Genomic DNA, 17048 nt, shown 5'->3' with positions numbered 1-17048 from the left:
GCGTAGCCTAGGTTACTGCGCACGCAAGTTGGGCAACTCATTTCGCTTAACTCTCACAAACATTTTCATACGCTAACACCACTGTTTATGTGTTGCAACTAGATGCAATATAAAGTTTTGGGCCAAGTGTATAACTGCACAGTTTTTTACAAAATGTTTTTTCTTTCTGATCAACCTAACTAGTACGCTTGGAAAGCCCACGTGCAATGTGAGAGATTGTAATGAGTAACCAGTAAGTGTATAACAAATTTGCGAAGGGGCAAGACAGGTGAATTGGGTAGTTGTTAGAGCGACAGACTGCAAATTGGAGAACTCGAGTTCAATTCCCATGCAAGACAAATTTTTTGCTAATGCTGTAACCATAGCTTTGGAAAGATGGACAGACACTGCTCTTATTATAGTAAAGATTGTGGCTTATAATTGAAATGGATAATAAAAGTTTTATGGTGAATGTCATTAGAAATTCAGCTTTCCATTTTTTTAGCATAAATAAGAAAATCTAGAAAATGATAAAAAGATTAGTTTTTATTAGCGTATGTACTTTGAATGCTACTAAACGTAACACTTCGGTATTTTAGTGTACAACTGAAGCACTGACGGCTGTTTGTTAAAACATGTATTAGCAACAAATAAGACGGAGAGCCACAGAGTATCAATTCACCAGCCATTGAAAAAACTATCAAAAAAAAATTAATAATTTCTTTTAAAGCAGAAAAATAACAAAATATAATTATTCTAACAATAAATCTAATGATATTATCATGATAATTTTAATTAATTATAGTAGTTAGCAGAAAATTTTATTATTTAAGCAAATTTTTAAATATATTTATTGTTTTACATCTTACTATCCTTGCTATTATTTTTATCATTACAGCTACTAATTATAAAAAGTGTAAGAGGGGCAAACTAACAATAAATTTTAAACAAGCTGTAAGAAAGACACAGAACTATTGTTAGTGTATGTATAAGGCATTTTAGTTTAATACATCCAGCATGCGTTTATCGTCCAGTCATCTAGCATGCGTTTATCACCTTTCGATAAAAATAATGAATGAAAATGGCAGGAATCCATAAAGCTGCCTTCTAACTTAAAGAGTGGCAGCACACCATCTTCTTTTATCAAACATTAATCAACTTCTAAATGCTGATATGCTTCATAAGTTTTCCAGAAAAGTGTTTTTGCCTGGGACTTGAAATAACACCCAGCTAATTCCTTGAGCCGTTGTTTTACAGAAAAGATGAGAGAGTTATGTGCTCATATGGGTACTAACCCAATTTTAACAAGAAACATATTTTATTTACCAATGTGGGTAGATGTCATATATAGCCGGCATCTCTCAGGTAGATCAATAAAATCTCAGGGCTGACAACTGCTTGTAATTACGCTGATTGGAGATCTGATATTGTGCGTACGCCATAAATATTGACAATATTAGTCACCTCTACTGACTGCGAGAGAGAGAAAGAAAAAAAGAGCTCACCTCTCATCTGTAGAAACTAAAGTTCATGGTATGACAACTGCTAAGATGAAACCGACATGGAAACTAAAGCTGGCAATATATTTAATGTTAGTAGCAAGTTTGATAAACCAATCAGAAAGAGAAAACTAAAACTGGCCTCCAAGAAAAATCCCATGGCATCAAATGGTCTGACCTTTGGCTGTTTGCAAACATGACAATAATGTAACGATAAGACTGGTTTCCTGTTGCTGAAAGTTTGAATGTACAATTGAGGTAACACAGCAGACAATTTCAGAAACAGACATTGAAAGTTCCTTAATGTCATCAAATGAGCTTTATTCAAACATTGCAGCTTTTGTGACAGAAGTAGGTTAATTAGGTGCGGCAAGGAGGTCAGCAGCTTTATATGGTGATGAAATAGAGACAGCACTTGGCTCAGCTACATGCTGTTACAAGCTTGCATTATAAAGTCATGAAACAGAGCATTCATCAGCATGGTGGTTCAATAATGTTTACTAAATATTCACTTCTGGTGTAACTTGATAATTCACAACCAGGAATGTGGTGAAACTATTGAGGAACTCTTGTTTATGTAAAATCTAACTGAGCGAGAGTTTAAATATAAAAAACTAAATTATTTCATGGTACCAGATTAATACAAATAAGCCACAAAAATTGAGATCAGAAGTATATCTATTTGGACTTGGAGAATCTAAAATAAATTATGTAGAGTTATTGTGGAGATCTTCCATGAGACTAAAGCTTATAGTTTAATGTTTGCACTTATGCCCTTATGTATTCCTTTACAATTGTGATATTTTAATCATGCTTAGTTAGTAGGTCAACGTAAAATCCTGGATTAAATTTGTCTTTTTTAGTTATCATAAAAATCTTATTTATTATTCAATAATTTAGTTTTCTGGTTTTTCTTTATTTTAAATATTAATCAACCACAACATATGCTTAAAAGTGGCAAGTTTTTAAAATTGTGCATCAAAGTGTGATATAGTTTGTTATAAACACGCCTTACCGTTACAATAACATTTAGTGCATTTATACAATAATAACATTCAAAACATAGTTTTATTTACAATGCACGATGTTATTCACAAAACCGATATTTACAGATTTTGTATCTTCACATTTACAGTATAATTAAAAATAGTCTTTTAAATGTTAAAAGTGTCTGTCGTTTATGTCATACTTAGAGAGCTAAAATAAGGTATATATTAAGGATGTTGAAATAAAAGTGAGCAGTGGCTAGTCTTGTGGAATAGCAAAACCAACTGCTAAAACAACCTTCAAGTATACCATAAGAACAGACACTATTAACAGTAGATGTTAGGTCGGATTTCTTGTGTTATCTATTAGTTGATTGCTAAGCTATATGAGATGTTGTTTTGACATTGACATTAGCCTTAAATATGCTTGCCATGCAGACACTACAGCATATATTTTGAGTACAGAATACGCAATCCTCCTGAACCCTGATTTACCCTTTAGATGTACTGAAAACTGAGCCAGGAATAGCCTTAATAAGTAAGTAAAAAAGAAATATTCAGTTGCTGAAGGAAGACTCAGCATTTTGGTAGACTTGTTGCCTAATTCAAAGACTTTTTACCAAAAATAACCCCACTAAAAGCTTGGCATAAGACTTAAAACGGCTTATGTAATAATTTGGATCAAAACCATACCTGGTGTTTTGCAGACTAAACCAACACTGAGACTAGACATAATAAGGCAGCTCGGGGTGTGACGTCAAATATCAGTCAAAGTCTGCAACAGTTGCCAACTCATGGTTGCTGCCGGAAATAAATATGTAGTAAAAATGTAGTAAGCACTTAGACATGTCAGAGAAATGTTTAGATACCGGTTTCAGAAGGGCTTCATGTGACCAGCTGATTAACGCTCTCATCTGAAGGATGATGGAGGTAATTAGACCAGACAAGCTAACATGTAGAAGTGGTAATTTTCAAGCTAATAAAAACAGATTAGTACAACCGTATGAAAATATCTGACCAAGCCACAATGTTTATTGTTGTATCAGGCTAGCTGCTTTGCTGAAGCTAAGATAACATTATTCTAGGATGTCACCTTGTCATTGCATTTTAATGATTTAAAATTTGTATTGGTTTTGAAACTTTGATATTAAAATATACACTGAATTGTATAGTGAACTGCTATTGAACACAATGTTGAAAAAAATTGACGTTCTGCGTGGCAAAGTGAACTATCTTTTAAATGCTGATTCTTATACTACTGTGGCCTTACGAATGGCTAATTTAAAAAGCTGTCATTTGTGAACAATAACTAGTAACTAGCCACTTAACACTTTGAAGTCTGGGCCCGCTATAATTCAGGGAATCGTTTCTCATCTGATTCGAACTCAGTTGCTCAATTTTTATTTTTTTCTATGTTTCTGAATTATATAAGATTAAAAAATTATGGTCGCTGTGTATGTGATATGTTTTTAACAAAAGTTTGAAGTTTGAAGTCAATTGAACTATTAGTTTTTGAGATATTACCAAATTACCAAGGGCACTTAACCAAACCGCTTAATAAAAATGGCTGCTAACAAAACACTAGCTTCTAAGGACGCTGGTTGATATTCTTGGTAAAGAAGGATAAAAATAGACACACCTAAAAAGCCTATTTTCAGCAACAAAAGCTTTACACTAGAAATATTTATTTTTTGTTCATAACAAATATACACACCCGACCAGACTCAGTGCACTGCAACCATTATGTTTCTTCAGTTATATCTAATACCTCACTTTTCTGAAAAAGTTTAAAAAATACTTACTTCTATTTGACTTCTGTTTTTTCACTGAGTTCTACAAGCTTGAAGCTTCAAAATTATATTCAGTTCAAAAGGAATCGCGCTTTCCTAAGTGAGAGAGAGATAGAGAGAGAAAGGGAGAGGGAGAGAGAAAAAGAGAGAGAGAGAGAGAGAGAGAGAGAGAGAGAGAAAGAGAGAGAGAGAGAGAGGGAGAGTGAGAGAGAGAAAAAGAGAGAGGGAAAATAAGAGAGGATAGACCTTTACAGCGTAATACGTCTGTAAACATAAAAAGAACTTTTCCAAAGTCTAGATTCGTTCTAGATTCTGTCTGCTTTTACAACTTGTTAATAATTTGTTTTGGCAGAAGACTTTGATAGCCCTCTAAAGCTCTCCTTAGCCCTCTAAAGCTGTCTAGTCTATGAAAAACAGTAAGACATTGTAAAGGAAAGATTTAGGTTCATTTAGTTCCACCATTTTCCTTCTGTTCTAGCCTCTATGAAAAAATTAAACTAATTGCTTTAGAAGGCTATATGCAGAGATAATGTAATAAACTGGTATTGACCTTCATAAACTTTCTGATTCATGTAGTAGAAAATAGAGTTGGATGAAGTTTCTGTTGTCTGCCACTCAGCAACTCAGCGGGTGGTGAGCATTATACCCAAACATTTTAAGTAATAGAAACTGTGCATAACTGAACTTACGTTTCAATCATTGCAGCTTGTTGGCAATCTTACCTATAAAAATATATCACCTGCATAGAAAAGAAGAAAATTTGAATTTACTAATGAAATTTACAAGTTTATCCAAATAAATTAACAAACTGTAAGTTAAAAAAATATGAAAGCTCCTTCTGATGAGGTATGAAATGAAAGAAGCCAAGGAGTTATCTTTCCTACTGCTTTTTGGAGCATCTGCCAAATATTTAAATTTTGACAGTGCTACCTCGGTCTCTTTCAAGCATTTGAAAATGTGCCTATAATAACTAAACCAGTATTTACAAAATATTCACAACCGAATGGGAAAATTTCATAAAATGTGAATGTATGTTTGTTTACAAGCAGGCTATAATTGTTGGCAAAAAATGAAAAGTCATGAATTATTAAGCAGTTTAGATACATGAAGCTCCTTACATATGTAGACATGTCAGCTGTTTGCTTGCGCTGAATCCCCATATTTCTACAACTGATAATAACCTTTCTAGATGTATGAATATGTTTACTTCTTAAATATTCAAAAGATAATTGTATTACCCTACACTTTATGGTTTGGTATTAAATAGCAGTTCATTACAAGCAGCTATTTTGGCATACTTAGACATAATGTATTAGGTTTCTAACCTCAAGGCCGGAACAAGCATCAGACTTGTGAAAGAGTTGTCTTCTCCTGTCTCGAACACCTACAACCACGTAACCAAAGAGACCAACATATAGTAATAAAGTGTACTACAAAGAATTAGGTCTATGCCTTATAGCACTGGATTTATTTAACCAATCATGAAACTAGAAATGAGCTTTGTTATTTACACCCCTCAATGCTTCTATTTGATTGGCTAAAGGCTTCAAGATTGTAACTTTGGTTCAAGGTTTTCAGGCTGTAATCTTAAACCCTGTTGAAGCAATAACATTGAACAATAGCCAAACACACGAAGTAGATGAAAATTCCTTATATATGGTAGCCTTGTGTCTGTGTTAATCATTGCGTGACAGCTGCCTCACTAAGCAACGACTTGAAGCATACCTGACTGGCAGCATGTTACGACAGCTTATCTATCATGCCCTTTTTATAAAGCTGGCAGCATGCTTGATCAGTCAGACAGAAAGTAAGTAAACTGTTTTGTATATTTACTGAAAGACTTTTAAAGATGAACTCACAAAAATTTTTAGTAGACTTTATCAGAAAGTATCAGTATTATTCTATCATATGCAATTGTTTTTGATGTTTGAAGTGATCTGATTGCCTTCTAGGTTAAGATTGACAAAACTTGATTGCAGTTAAAATGCTCTAAATAAAAATACATACAAAATGACTGCATTAGTTATTATCATTGCGATAGTTGATATCGGCTATTGCAGTCAATTTAAGGTGTTATGTGTCTTTATTCTGTCAGTCTCTTTGCAACTATAAATGTCATAATCGCACTTTTGCTTGATCAGAGCGTTTTATTCATAATCAAGTTTAGTCGATTTTAATCTTGAAATATTTTGGAAATCATATTGCCTCAAACATAAAAAACAATCGCAAATTATAAAAAAATACGATACTTTCTGATAAAATGTACTAAAACTTTGTGTAAGTTCATGTTTAACTTGAACTAATTCTTAATATAAGTTGTCCTATCCTAACTTGTTTAATCAGCATTTCATTCTTGGACTATGGTTAGATCACCACTTTGTTAAAACCAGAGGAGATAACTCCAATTTACAAAAAGTGAAATTGATTTATTGCCAGAATACGTTAAGATAAGAATGTTTAAGAAGTCATGTCCATTTTGCTCAACCACTCAGCTGAAAGTATCTAGTTTATCTCCAGGTAACAGCCTAGGTGGGTTCCAGTTTGGGTAGGTAGCCGGAACTACCCTCCCTAGTCACAGCGGGCTGTAGGGTAGCTTTTCAAATTTCAGAGTGACACATGCTACTCAGTGTTGGCCAGGTGGTTCTACCTAAATCACAGCAATTTATAGAGTTAAACCTAAATTTCCATAAAAAAAGAAAAATGATAAACTTGGTTAGCTGCTTTTAGTGGTAATTTTAAAAAATCTATTTCAATCTTTAGATAAACCCTCCAAGCCTATACTTGCAAAGTGTTTAACAACTTTGAAAAAAACACGCATCTACGAACTAAAACTTGAGCATAACTAAAGTTAGTACCAGCATCAACTAAACAGCTCCTGATGTTGCTTGAAACCACACGCTGCTGACAAATATTTTAACCTGACTTTTCTTTTACAGAAAACGACACACAGAAACAGTTTAACATTATTCCTCTAGAGAATGACCTGCTCACCGTTATCTACAGACACCCAGCAACGCTCAACACAGTGGTCATGTACGGCGATAAGAATATAAAGAATTTCACCATATTCATTGAGAGCACAAAACCAGACATAGCCACAGTCTCCGTGAGTATTCGTCATCTCTCACTCTCATCTAGACACACAGTGCAGGTGCTATCAAGCTTTTTTATAAAGAGCTAAAAGTCTTACAAGGAAAAAAAGTGTCAAAGTAAATCCTGAAGGAATTCAGCTTCAATTGACAAAAGCTCATTAGATGTCTCTTAGACATAAAATATTTATTCTAAATTTGCCTTAATAATAAAAACTGCCATACATAAAAAATAGATTTTTTACAAAATGTACGACTATTTTTATTTAAACTTTAAGCAATATTTAGCATGTTTTTATCCTAGTTTTAGAGAAACTTCTAAAATCTTTACTATAATAAGAGCTGCATTTGTCTGTTTGGCTGTCCAAAACTACGCTAAAACCCTTTTAAGCAAAATCAATAGCATTTCCGGAAATTAACTTAGATATTCAAATCCAAACCTCTCAATCACCTTTCCAGATCCCAGAATAATTATGCACATACTTATTGCTCAGAATGATCCTTAACATCGTACATGACTGCCAGTCTACTAGTGAGAATAATAAACAGAATAGATTTCACAAATCCTGGATATATTGTTACTTAATCAATCACCCAAGACTAGCTAGTCTATGATTAGAGATAACCTCGAAGAGCTGATATCGATAGACAAAGTTTGCATTCTTATTACAGTAATACAGCACTGCCATAAGCGGCCAGCCATAGACACGCTACAAAAATGACGACAACGTTCGTTTAATATCATATCCAAGCTATACATAGGACTTGTAGGGGCTCAGTGGTGGTCAATTAGTTGCATAACTGCAGGAATTATGCGGCTAATTTCTTTTCAGCTTAAAATTTTAAGTGCTCAAATTTATGAATTGATCTTTCTTAAGAATAACAATAAGCTTACGTAACCTTTCTAAACAATTTCTGTGTATTCAAACGGTAACTTAGATGGGAGCTGATGCAGTGACAATAAAACCCTGTAAGCCATGCTATGTTATTGTAGCTATAAATATACCTCAGGACTTATCATAGTGATGAGGCTCATGCTTGATTTGTATGTTTCGATACAACAGTGCTCATCATAGCGTGGTAACTTTAACTGCGTCTAAATTCCATAATGGTTAACAACAGTTGTACCTCCTGATTCATTCAGTTGATCAAAATATTTACAATTTATTGTAATGGTTTAACATGAATAAACATAACTAAAAAACAACAGCACAATGAATGGCTGTCTGCCTTTATGCACTTAAATAAGCCGCAGAAAATAGGAAGTGAAGCCGGAGCGAGATGTTATCAAATTTATGATCTTTGTAGTTATATCCGCTTATTACTATGTTAATTCATGTGTGGTTTGAGCTCTTTGATACAAAAACTGCTTGATACAGGAAGATTTTAGTAGCTGTCTAAGTATGAGCTGTCTAATACATTGCAAGACTTTATAAGCAGTTCAAGTTACTAGCCATCTTTAGCCTATTCTTTGACAGCTGTACAATAAATATTATGCTATGAACAACAGTACATTATTTATACAGCGAGTACATGGATTTGTATGTGTGCTCTTTATCTATACAACATGCATAATGCTATAAGTAAACACCAGCTTCTGTATAACAGATGAAATGCTTTGTGTGTGTATATAATATATTTATCTCTCTATTGCAGTCGGTCGGCTCGAGAATAACTGTCTTATTATTTAGGCTTTATCCCCAACCTTCATGCAGCTCTGTTTTCTACCTTCTCTTCCCATATGTTTTTGCCTAGTCTCCTTAACTTTATGTTACATTTAGCTAGATCTCTGTATCTCAGTCTGAGTCTGCGCTGGCTCCTCTTTTCTTTGTAGAGTTGTTAGTATAATAATTGTGTTGCCAAACACTCATCACCCATTTTGCGTATATTGCTAGGCCTGTGTGTACATTATACAGCATATATCAGGGTATGTACATGTAAGTTAATAAACCCCATGTACATTAGAAATTTTTTGTACATTGCATGTACAGTAGATAAAAAATATATGTATGTTAGTACATCACAGGTACAGTAGATAAAACTATATGTTAGTACACAACATGTATAATGAATAAAAGTACATTGTATATGCATTTTAGTACACCGCATGTACAGTAGATGAGTGTATATATATGTTAGTACGCAGCACGTACAGTAGATAAAAGTATATGTATATTAGTACCGGACATGTTCAGTAGATGAAAGTAAATGCATGTTAAAAAACCAGATGTACAGTTGTCCCACGACCAAACGAGCAAAGCGAAGTTTGAGAGTTTTTATGATAAATGCATGTGCACACAACTTACGCAAACTATTCATCAACAACGTCACAAACCCTTGTTTCGAGATCTCATCAACAAATTTAACCGTTGTTTTGTAGAGTCGTTAAAGTATAATAACGATGCAAAACACATATTAGCCTATTTAAATATGTTATCAAGTCTTTGTAAATTGTCGACAGTATCTTAAAACTTACCCATCTGATCAGATTATGCATAAATAGACAGATTAATTTGGCCGAAAATCGCCACAAAACCCTTGAAAAGTTTGGTTTAATAAAAGTTAAGACCGGCCTACGATACGCCAATAAAGCCGTGCGACAGAGAGTAGAACTATTTAGCAGTGCGCATTTCACGAGAAAACCGTGCTCATTTCACCAGTCTATGGCATTGTTTACTTGTAATCGAATTTATCCGAATGTTTCTGTAATAAACTTAGACCGCTTGAGGCGTAGACCAATTTACAGATATGAAATTGTAGTACATAGTTTATCAGCCTATGTTTTTTGTCCTATCACCAAAGGTTTCATTAAATGATTTAAAACGTTAACCAAATTTTTTAGAATTTATGTACAAGCTAGGGCCGAACTACAATGCCCCTTTATGACGAGAACATTTTTGATTATTTGATTGATGATATTTTTCTAACGATTCTTATAAGGTTATTACAATATTTAATTGTAAGAATAATTATTTGATTTTATAAGATTATTATGAGATTTAGTTATAAGAATAATCATTCGAATTTACAAGATCGAAGTATATATTGACGATGGTGTGCAATATGTTACTGTTATTATTTTTCTAAAGATTTTGTTGATGATACTGCGGCTGTGCCCAATATCGTGGAACTTCCAAGCCGTTTTTAATATTTGCAAAATTAAGTAATAGGCCTACATTTTCTTATAGATATACATCTATTTCTATGACAACCAGCTAAAATCTGTTTAAATAAATATCACAACTTCTTGATATATTGGTTGCTATCACCAATAGTATGCAGCCCCCCAGCATGTGTATATTACACAGCAGCTTGCCATTTTACTTCTAATATTGCATTTCTCTTATTGCAGGGGAGAGATATAAACACAACCTTTTCCTTTCATTATTGCTGTTTGTTGTACATAATAACACCCACACCCAGTACATTACAGCTACCATTGCAGTTGTCCTATTGCACTGCCGTACCATTTGACTGCTAATATTGCATTTCTCAACCATCAGTACCCTTTCTTTTTTCCAATACCACTTTGGTCGTGGGCTGTATGACAGAGGAATTTATAATGTACTTATTCCACTTGTAAGCAGAATTGAGTAAGAATCTTAAATATTTTACACAGTAAAACCTTTTTCTAGGCTAGGGAAAAATTTGAAAAGCTCCATGCTTTATTAATACAGCTTCAAGCAAAAAAAATTGTCTGTCTACAAGATGGTCACAATGTATACAAATGCTTTAGGGTGAAGTTATCATCTCTAGCTGTCACGAGGGGACAAATCAAAATGCAACAACCCTAAGTTTGCTCCAGGCTCCTGATAATGTCAATGGAGGCTTACACCAAAGCTGCTACAATATTTCATTTTTCAGTAAGTAATTAGTGTTATATAATCATGCGCTTGCCATTTTGCTTGTAGGTATACAAAAGCTAAATACTGAAAAATTGCTTCTCAAGTCATCAGACAAAATTTTGTCTTAGATAAAAAAGCAAGCCTTAGTTATGCTTCATTTTTACAGGTACCCCAGAATATATTGGCTATACAAGTCTCAAGTTTTATTTGCTTCACGGTGACAGCAGTGAAAGTATTCATGTTGGTGACATCACACTCCGCTGCATCCGCAAACGTGGCACTCTGAACTTGGCTTATGACATAATATTTAAAATAATGGTAAGATGTTGGCATGGTCTCCATGGTCTTTATCTAGTTTGTTTGCTGCACGTAGATCTCAACTTTATAAACAACAAACAATCACTTAAGGATAAACGTGAACAAGATTTTAGTAGATTTTATGAGAAAGTACCGGTCTTTTTTCTCATTTGCAAATGTATTTGATGTTTGAGGTAACCTGACAGCCAGGAAGTTTCAAAGTTAAAATCGAAAAAACCTGATTACAGTTACATGTACATTTAAAACACTCAGATCAAGCAAAATGCGATAATGACATCTGTAGTTGCAAAGAGACTGACATAATAGTAACGCGTAACACTGCAACTTGAACACAATAACCGATATCAGTTACTATAGCAACGATATCAAGTAATCATGTTATTTTGCATGTATTTGTCTTTGCGCGTTTAAAAAGTTTTGCCAATTGTAATCTTGAAACATTCTGGAAATCAGATCACTTTAAAGATTCACAACAATTGCCAATACTTTTGATAAATTCTATTAAATTTTGTACAAGTGCATTTTTAAGTAGGTCCTACTCCAAGTAAGTTATTTGAATCTTTAAAAATTGAGTATAGAAATGAAAAGAAAAATATCTAAATATTTTTATAAAAAATATTTAGATATTTATATAAAAATATATAGATTATATATATATATAGATATTTTTATAAAAATATAAAAAATATATTTTTATAAAAATATCTATATATAAATTATCTGTAATCTGTGTGACAGTAAAGCTATCTTGCATGAAGGCAAGGTCTGATAAAATAACAAAAAAATGGTTTTTTCAGAATTTAGCAAAATAACACTGTATTACTTGTAGTTTAGTTACCTATTAGGTTTCAATAAAAAGCTAAAGCATTGTTTGTTTGTTTATATTAACCAGGTATAAATACATGAATAAATAGATAAATCAATAAAAAAACAGTCAGTTCCATTTTAAATCTACACATAGAAACTTCACCGTATTCAAAAACAAACTTTTGATGCTGCAGTTATCAAAGCTTTATTGTGGTGGTTTTTTCAAAGTGTTTGATGCACTTAGTCATTGTTCATGTTCTGGGCCTGCGAGTTTGACTTTAATAACCCCAATGAACTCAATGACCTTATCACCTCAGTGACCTTGATGATCTCATTAAGCTCAGTGACCTCCCTCAGAGAGTTTTGTAATATGTATTTGTAGCGTATCTAACAGCACCTGTAAATCAGCATGAGTAGATAAATAGACAGCAATGGTGTCCATGGATATCACCATATAAATATAAAATAACTAATTTTGGTAAAACTTGTAGTTTATAACTATGATTCTTGGAATGGGCAATGATCTGAAGATGGATACTATCAAAGAGAACTTAAGAAAGCCAAAAGCTCCAGTCATAGCTCTTATATGCCAGTTCACCATCATGCCTCTGGTAAGTGGAACTCTAGATAAAACTATCTAAATGTTATTACAGCTTCACACTTAAGTTTCGAAATTTGCATAAATGTAAAAATGATAAACAACTGTTTAAACAGACTGTATTACATATTTAGTATAAAAGCATTAACACTTTAAAACCTTATCTTGTATATCTTGTATATCTTGAATATCTTGTAAAAACTTGTGTATCTTGTGTATCTTGTATATCTTGTATGTCGTGTATATCTTGTATATCTTGTACACCTTGTACATCTTGTGTATCTTGTATGTCTTGTATATCTTGTATATCTTGTATATGTTGTATATTTTGTATATGTTGTATATCTTGTATATCTTGTATTCCTTGTATACCTTGCATATCTTGTAGGTCTTGTAGATCTTGTATATATTGTATACATGTACCTTGTATATGTTGTATACCTTGTATACCTTGTATACCTTGTATACCTTGTATATCTTGTATATCTCGAAATATCTTGTATATCTTGTATACCTTGTAGATCTTGTATATCTTGCATATCTTATATTAACTTGCATATCTTGTATATCTTGCATAAACTTGTATACAAAAGCTGGTCTCCTGACCCTAGACAGTATTAATTAATAACATTCCATTGACAGTGAACCCACTTACTATAGCACTTACTATAGCACTTGCTATAGCATTTGCTATAGCACTTACTATAGAACTTACTATAGCACTTGCTATGGCACTTACTATAAAACTTACTATAAAACTTACTATAGCACTTATTATAGCACTCACTATAGCACTTGCCATAGCATTTGCTATAGCACTTACTATAGCACTTACTTTAGCACTTACCATAAAATTTACTATAAAACTTACTGTAGCACTTACTATAGCATTTGCTATAGCACTTACTATAGCACTTACTTTAGCACTTACTATAAAACTTACTATAAAACTTACTGTAGCACTTACTATAGCATTTGCTATAGCACTTACATTAGCACTCACTATAGTACTTACTATAGCACTTACTATATCACTTACTATAGCGCTTACTATAGCACTTACTATAGCACTTACTATAGCACTCATTATAACACTTACTATACCACTTACTATAGCACTTACGATAGCACTTACTATAGCATTTGCTATAGCACTTACTATAGCACTCACTATAGCACTCACTATAAAACTTACTATAGCACTTTTTATAGCATTCACTATAGCACTTGCTATAGCATTTGCTATAGCACTTACTATAGCATTTATTATAGCAAAATTCCTTTTGAACTGAAAATATTATTGCAGTTGAACTGTGCAGAGGGCAATGAAAAGACAAAAATCAAATAGAATAACTAGTTTTTGTTTCATAATTTAGAGAAAGTAATATTTTAGAAGTAAATAAAGAAACTAATAGATCATCTTCCTTATCACTGGCCTCTGTACAAAAATAAGTCACAGCAATGTATTTATTGAGTATATTTTGCGACATAACTCCCAACACTTTTGTTATGATGAGCCATGGCTTGACCACTTTCCTCCAAGTGTACTTACTGTTATTATCGTATTAAAAATTACATACATGTGTGTAGATAAAGACGGTAGGTTTTGTTCCATCATTGATGTAATTGTCTATACAATTTTACAATAAAGATTGAATTTACATGTATAGTCACATAGAAATATAGGCCTCATCAGGTGCAGTTATGCTATCTCAAGTATCAAAGACCAGTAATGACATACTTAAGTTAGCAGAAATTAGTGAGAGTGTATTAGGCTCAGTAGTTATTTCTATAAAACATTTTGATTAACTTGTTTAGAAAGTACGGTCAATTTTACCATGGACTTTTACCATACTGCGATATGACCTTGACCTTTACGCTGAGCTCTATATAAGATAATAAGTTTATAAAATTTGTTTAATAACCCTCCTGAATTTGTATTAGAATATTAAAATGTTACATTATTATAATATAATGTTCTAGTTTATTACATAGTACTATATCATATTATTATACTATCATATATATAGTATAATACTATATTAATATATCAATATTATACATTAATATTAATATATTGATATATTATCCTAATATATATTAAAGTATTATACCAATACAATTATTTTAATGTTAAGATATGTGTATTAATATATACATATTACAAATATTATATTATAGTATATTATATTAGTGTAACACTATAATATTTGTATTGTAAAATTTTTATCATAGTGAAAATTTCCTTTGATGTGGTGGCTACAGGGTTTTTAATTCCTGGAGATGCTCTGTCTGAATTCAAACTGATTAACTGCTTTAATGAATAAGTATACATAACATACTATAATTATATTATAATACATAATTATATAATTTATAATATTCTAATACATCAAACATCCTACATCAAATCTACAGAAAAAATACTTTGCTGCCGTGAGAGCTAAAAGGAATCATTTGTTCTCTGATTGGACAAAATTCCCAACTTACCCTCAAAGACATAATTATTGGTCATAAATATTTTTGGTGCCAGTTTCTAATGGTTAGATCAACTACATTTTTTCGAAATAGCATCATCCTTGCAGCCATTTGCTGTATATTAGACAGCGATTTCAGGAATGAGTAACTCTGTGATGAAGCTGTCTTCGTTAATTTCCAAAACAACAAGTTATTAGTTCCATGCAAACTCTTAGCTTAGAGCTTAACAAAGATTAATATATTGTTACTATGCTATGAACTGCAAATAATGATAAATTTTTTTGTGAAACCCAGATTAAAAGCTGTTAGAGCAACCAGTAATTCATCTATGGAAGCAGACTAAACTAATGGCTTGTATACTGTTTTAAGATAGCCTATGGCGTCATCTGGTTGATGGGATACACCGGAGGTAAAGCGCTTGGATTCTTTACGCTGGGCTGCTCTCCAGGGGGTGGAATAAGCAACATGTATGCGAAATTGTTCAATGGGGATTTGTCTCTCAGCGTAACCATGACAACGCTGAGTACTGTTGCATCACTAGGTAAGCGTCATTATTATGCTTCATAAAGCTAAATTTTAACAAACTGCTTAAGATTTGATTAGCAAGGATTGTTATTTATCAGTTAGGAATCCACATCAATGTGTGACTCATTTTGAGTTAGCTTTTTTATAAAAAGAATATGACAACTCCTGATGCAAAACAGCTCAGCAAACTATATTATTTATATTGTTTGTACTATTACTCTCGGCAGTCCCGTGCACCGTGAGTAATCAATATGTTCTTAATTAACTCTTTTGCTAGCAAAATAATTTATTTATCGGGACATAACAACCTATTCGATAAAACCTAATATATTACAGGGGTGCGTATGAATTGTCATAACTTTGAACTAAACTGTCTATAAAAAATATTTTAGTACCAAATTAATCATCGTAAAATGCTAGATTAGCTGATGCCATGCAAATTACCACAAATGCATTGTAAAATGAGAGCGAACACTTCTTCAGCCATTTTCGAAAAAAACCATAAGCATGTCCGAGTGGGACAATTTATCAATATTATTACTGTTTACGGCATAAGTATTACTGATGAAATATGAATAATGACTCTCAGTAGTACTATTGTGTAATAAAAATTACCCAAAATTCATTGATCTAAGCATAGTAAAAGTTTGAAGCTGTAATGCATTTAGCATGACTGGTTATTGGGATAAGAAATTAAAGTTTTTGTAAAGCAAATACAGATACGATTGGGTCATTTTTTTAACTACTCACAAATCAGAAATTTTTGGTACAAAATCTGCTAAAGCCGTATGATGTGGCTCTTGGCAATATGAAAATGCTTTGCCGAGCATACTACGCGCCTCTTTAAAGTAAAGAGTTAATGCGTGAAACTGTAAGGCAACTGAAAAGGGTTGTGGTAGCATGATTGTCTATGAATCTAACGCCCTGGGTTTGTTTCCTGTTCAAAAAAACCTTTGGACAAACCGGCAGACAGATGGATAAACACTGATCTTAATATAATATAAGTTGTGAAGGTTTTAAAGATTGTGAAGGTTTTATTTATGAAAATCACAAACTTTCATAGTGGTGTTGCACTTAATTTTGATGATCACCGTACAACAATAGACATACAAAAAAATTAACTGACTGGCAGAC

The 17048-nt window shown here is 32.7% G+C and overlaps 1 long non-coding RNA gene across 1 annotated transcript; it reads left to right on the top strand.

The window, feature by feature from the left end:
- The first annotated feature begins 11159 nt into the window (after positions 1-11159).
- Positions 11160-12895, top strand: LOC137401406 (uncharacterized). The gene is made up of 3 exons (XR_010979331.1): positions 11160-11206; positions 11355-11506; positions 12805-12895. It is a non-coding gene; the product is annotated as an uncharacterized lncRNA (long non-coding RNA).
- The last annotated feature ends 4153 nt before the right edge of the window (positions 12896-17048 follow it).

The sequence above is a fragment of the Watersipora subatra genome, chromosome 8 (assembly GCF_963576615.1).
Source record: "Watersipora subatra chromosome 8, tzWatSuba1.1, whole genome shotgun sequence".
NCBI lineage: Eukaryota > Metazoa > Bryozoa > Gymnolaemata > Cheilostomatida > Watersiporidae > Watersipora > Watersipora subatra.
The sequence above is the reverse complement of the archived record's forward strand: the minus strand, read 5'-3'. Positions and strand labels throughout refer to the sequence as shown.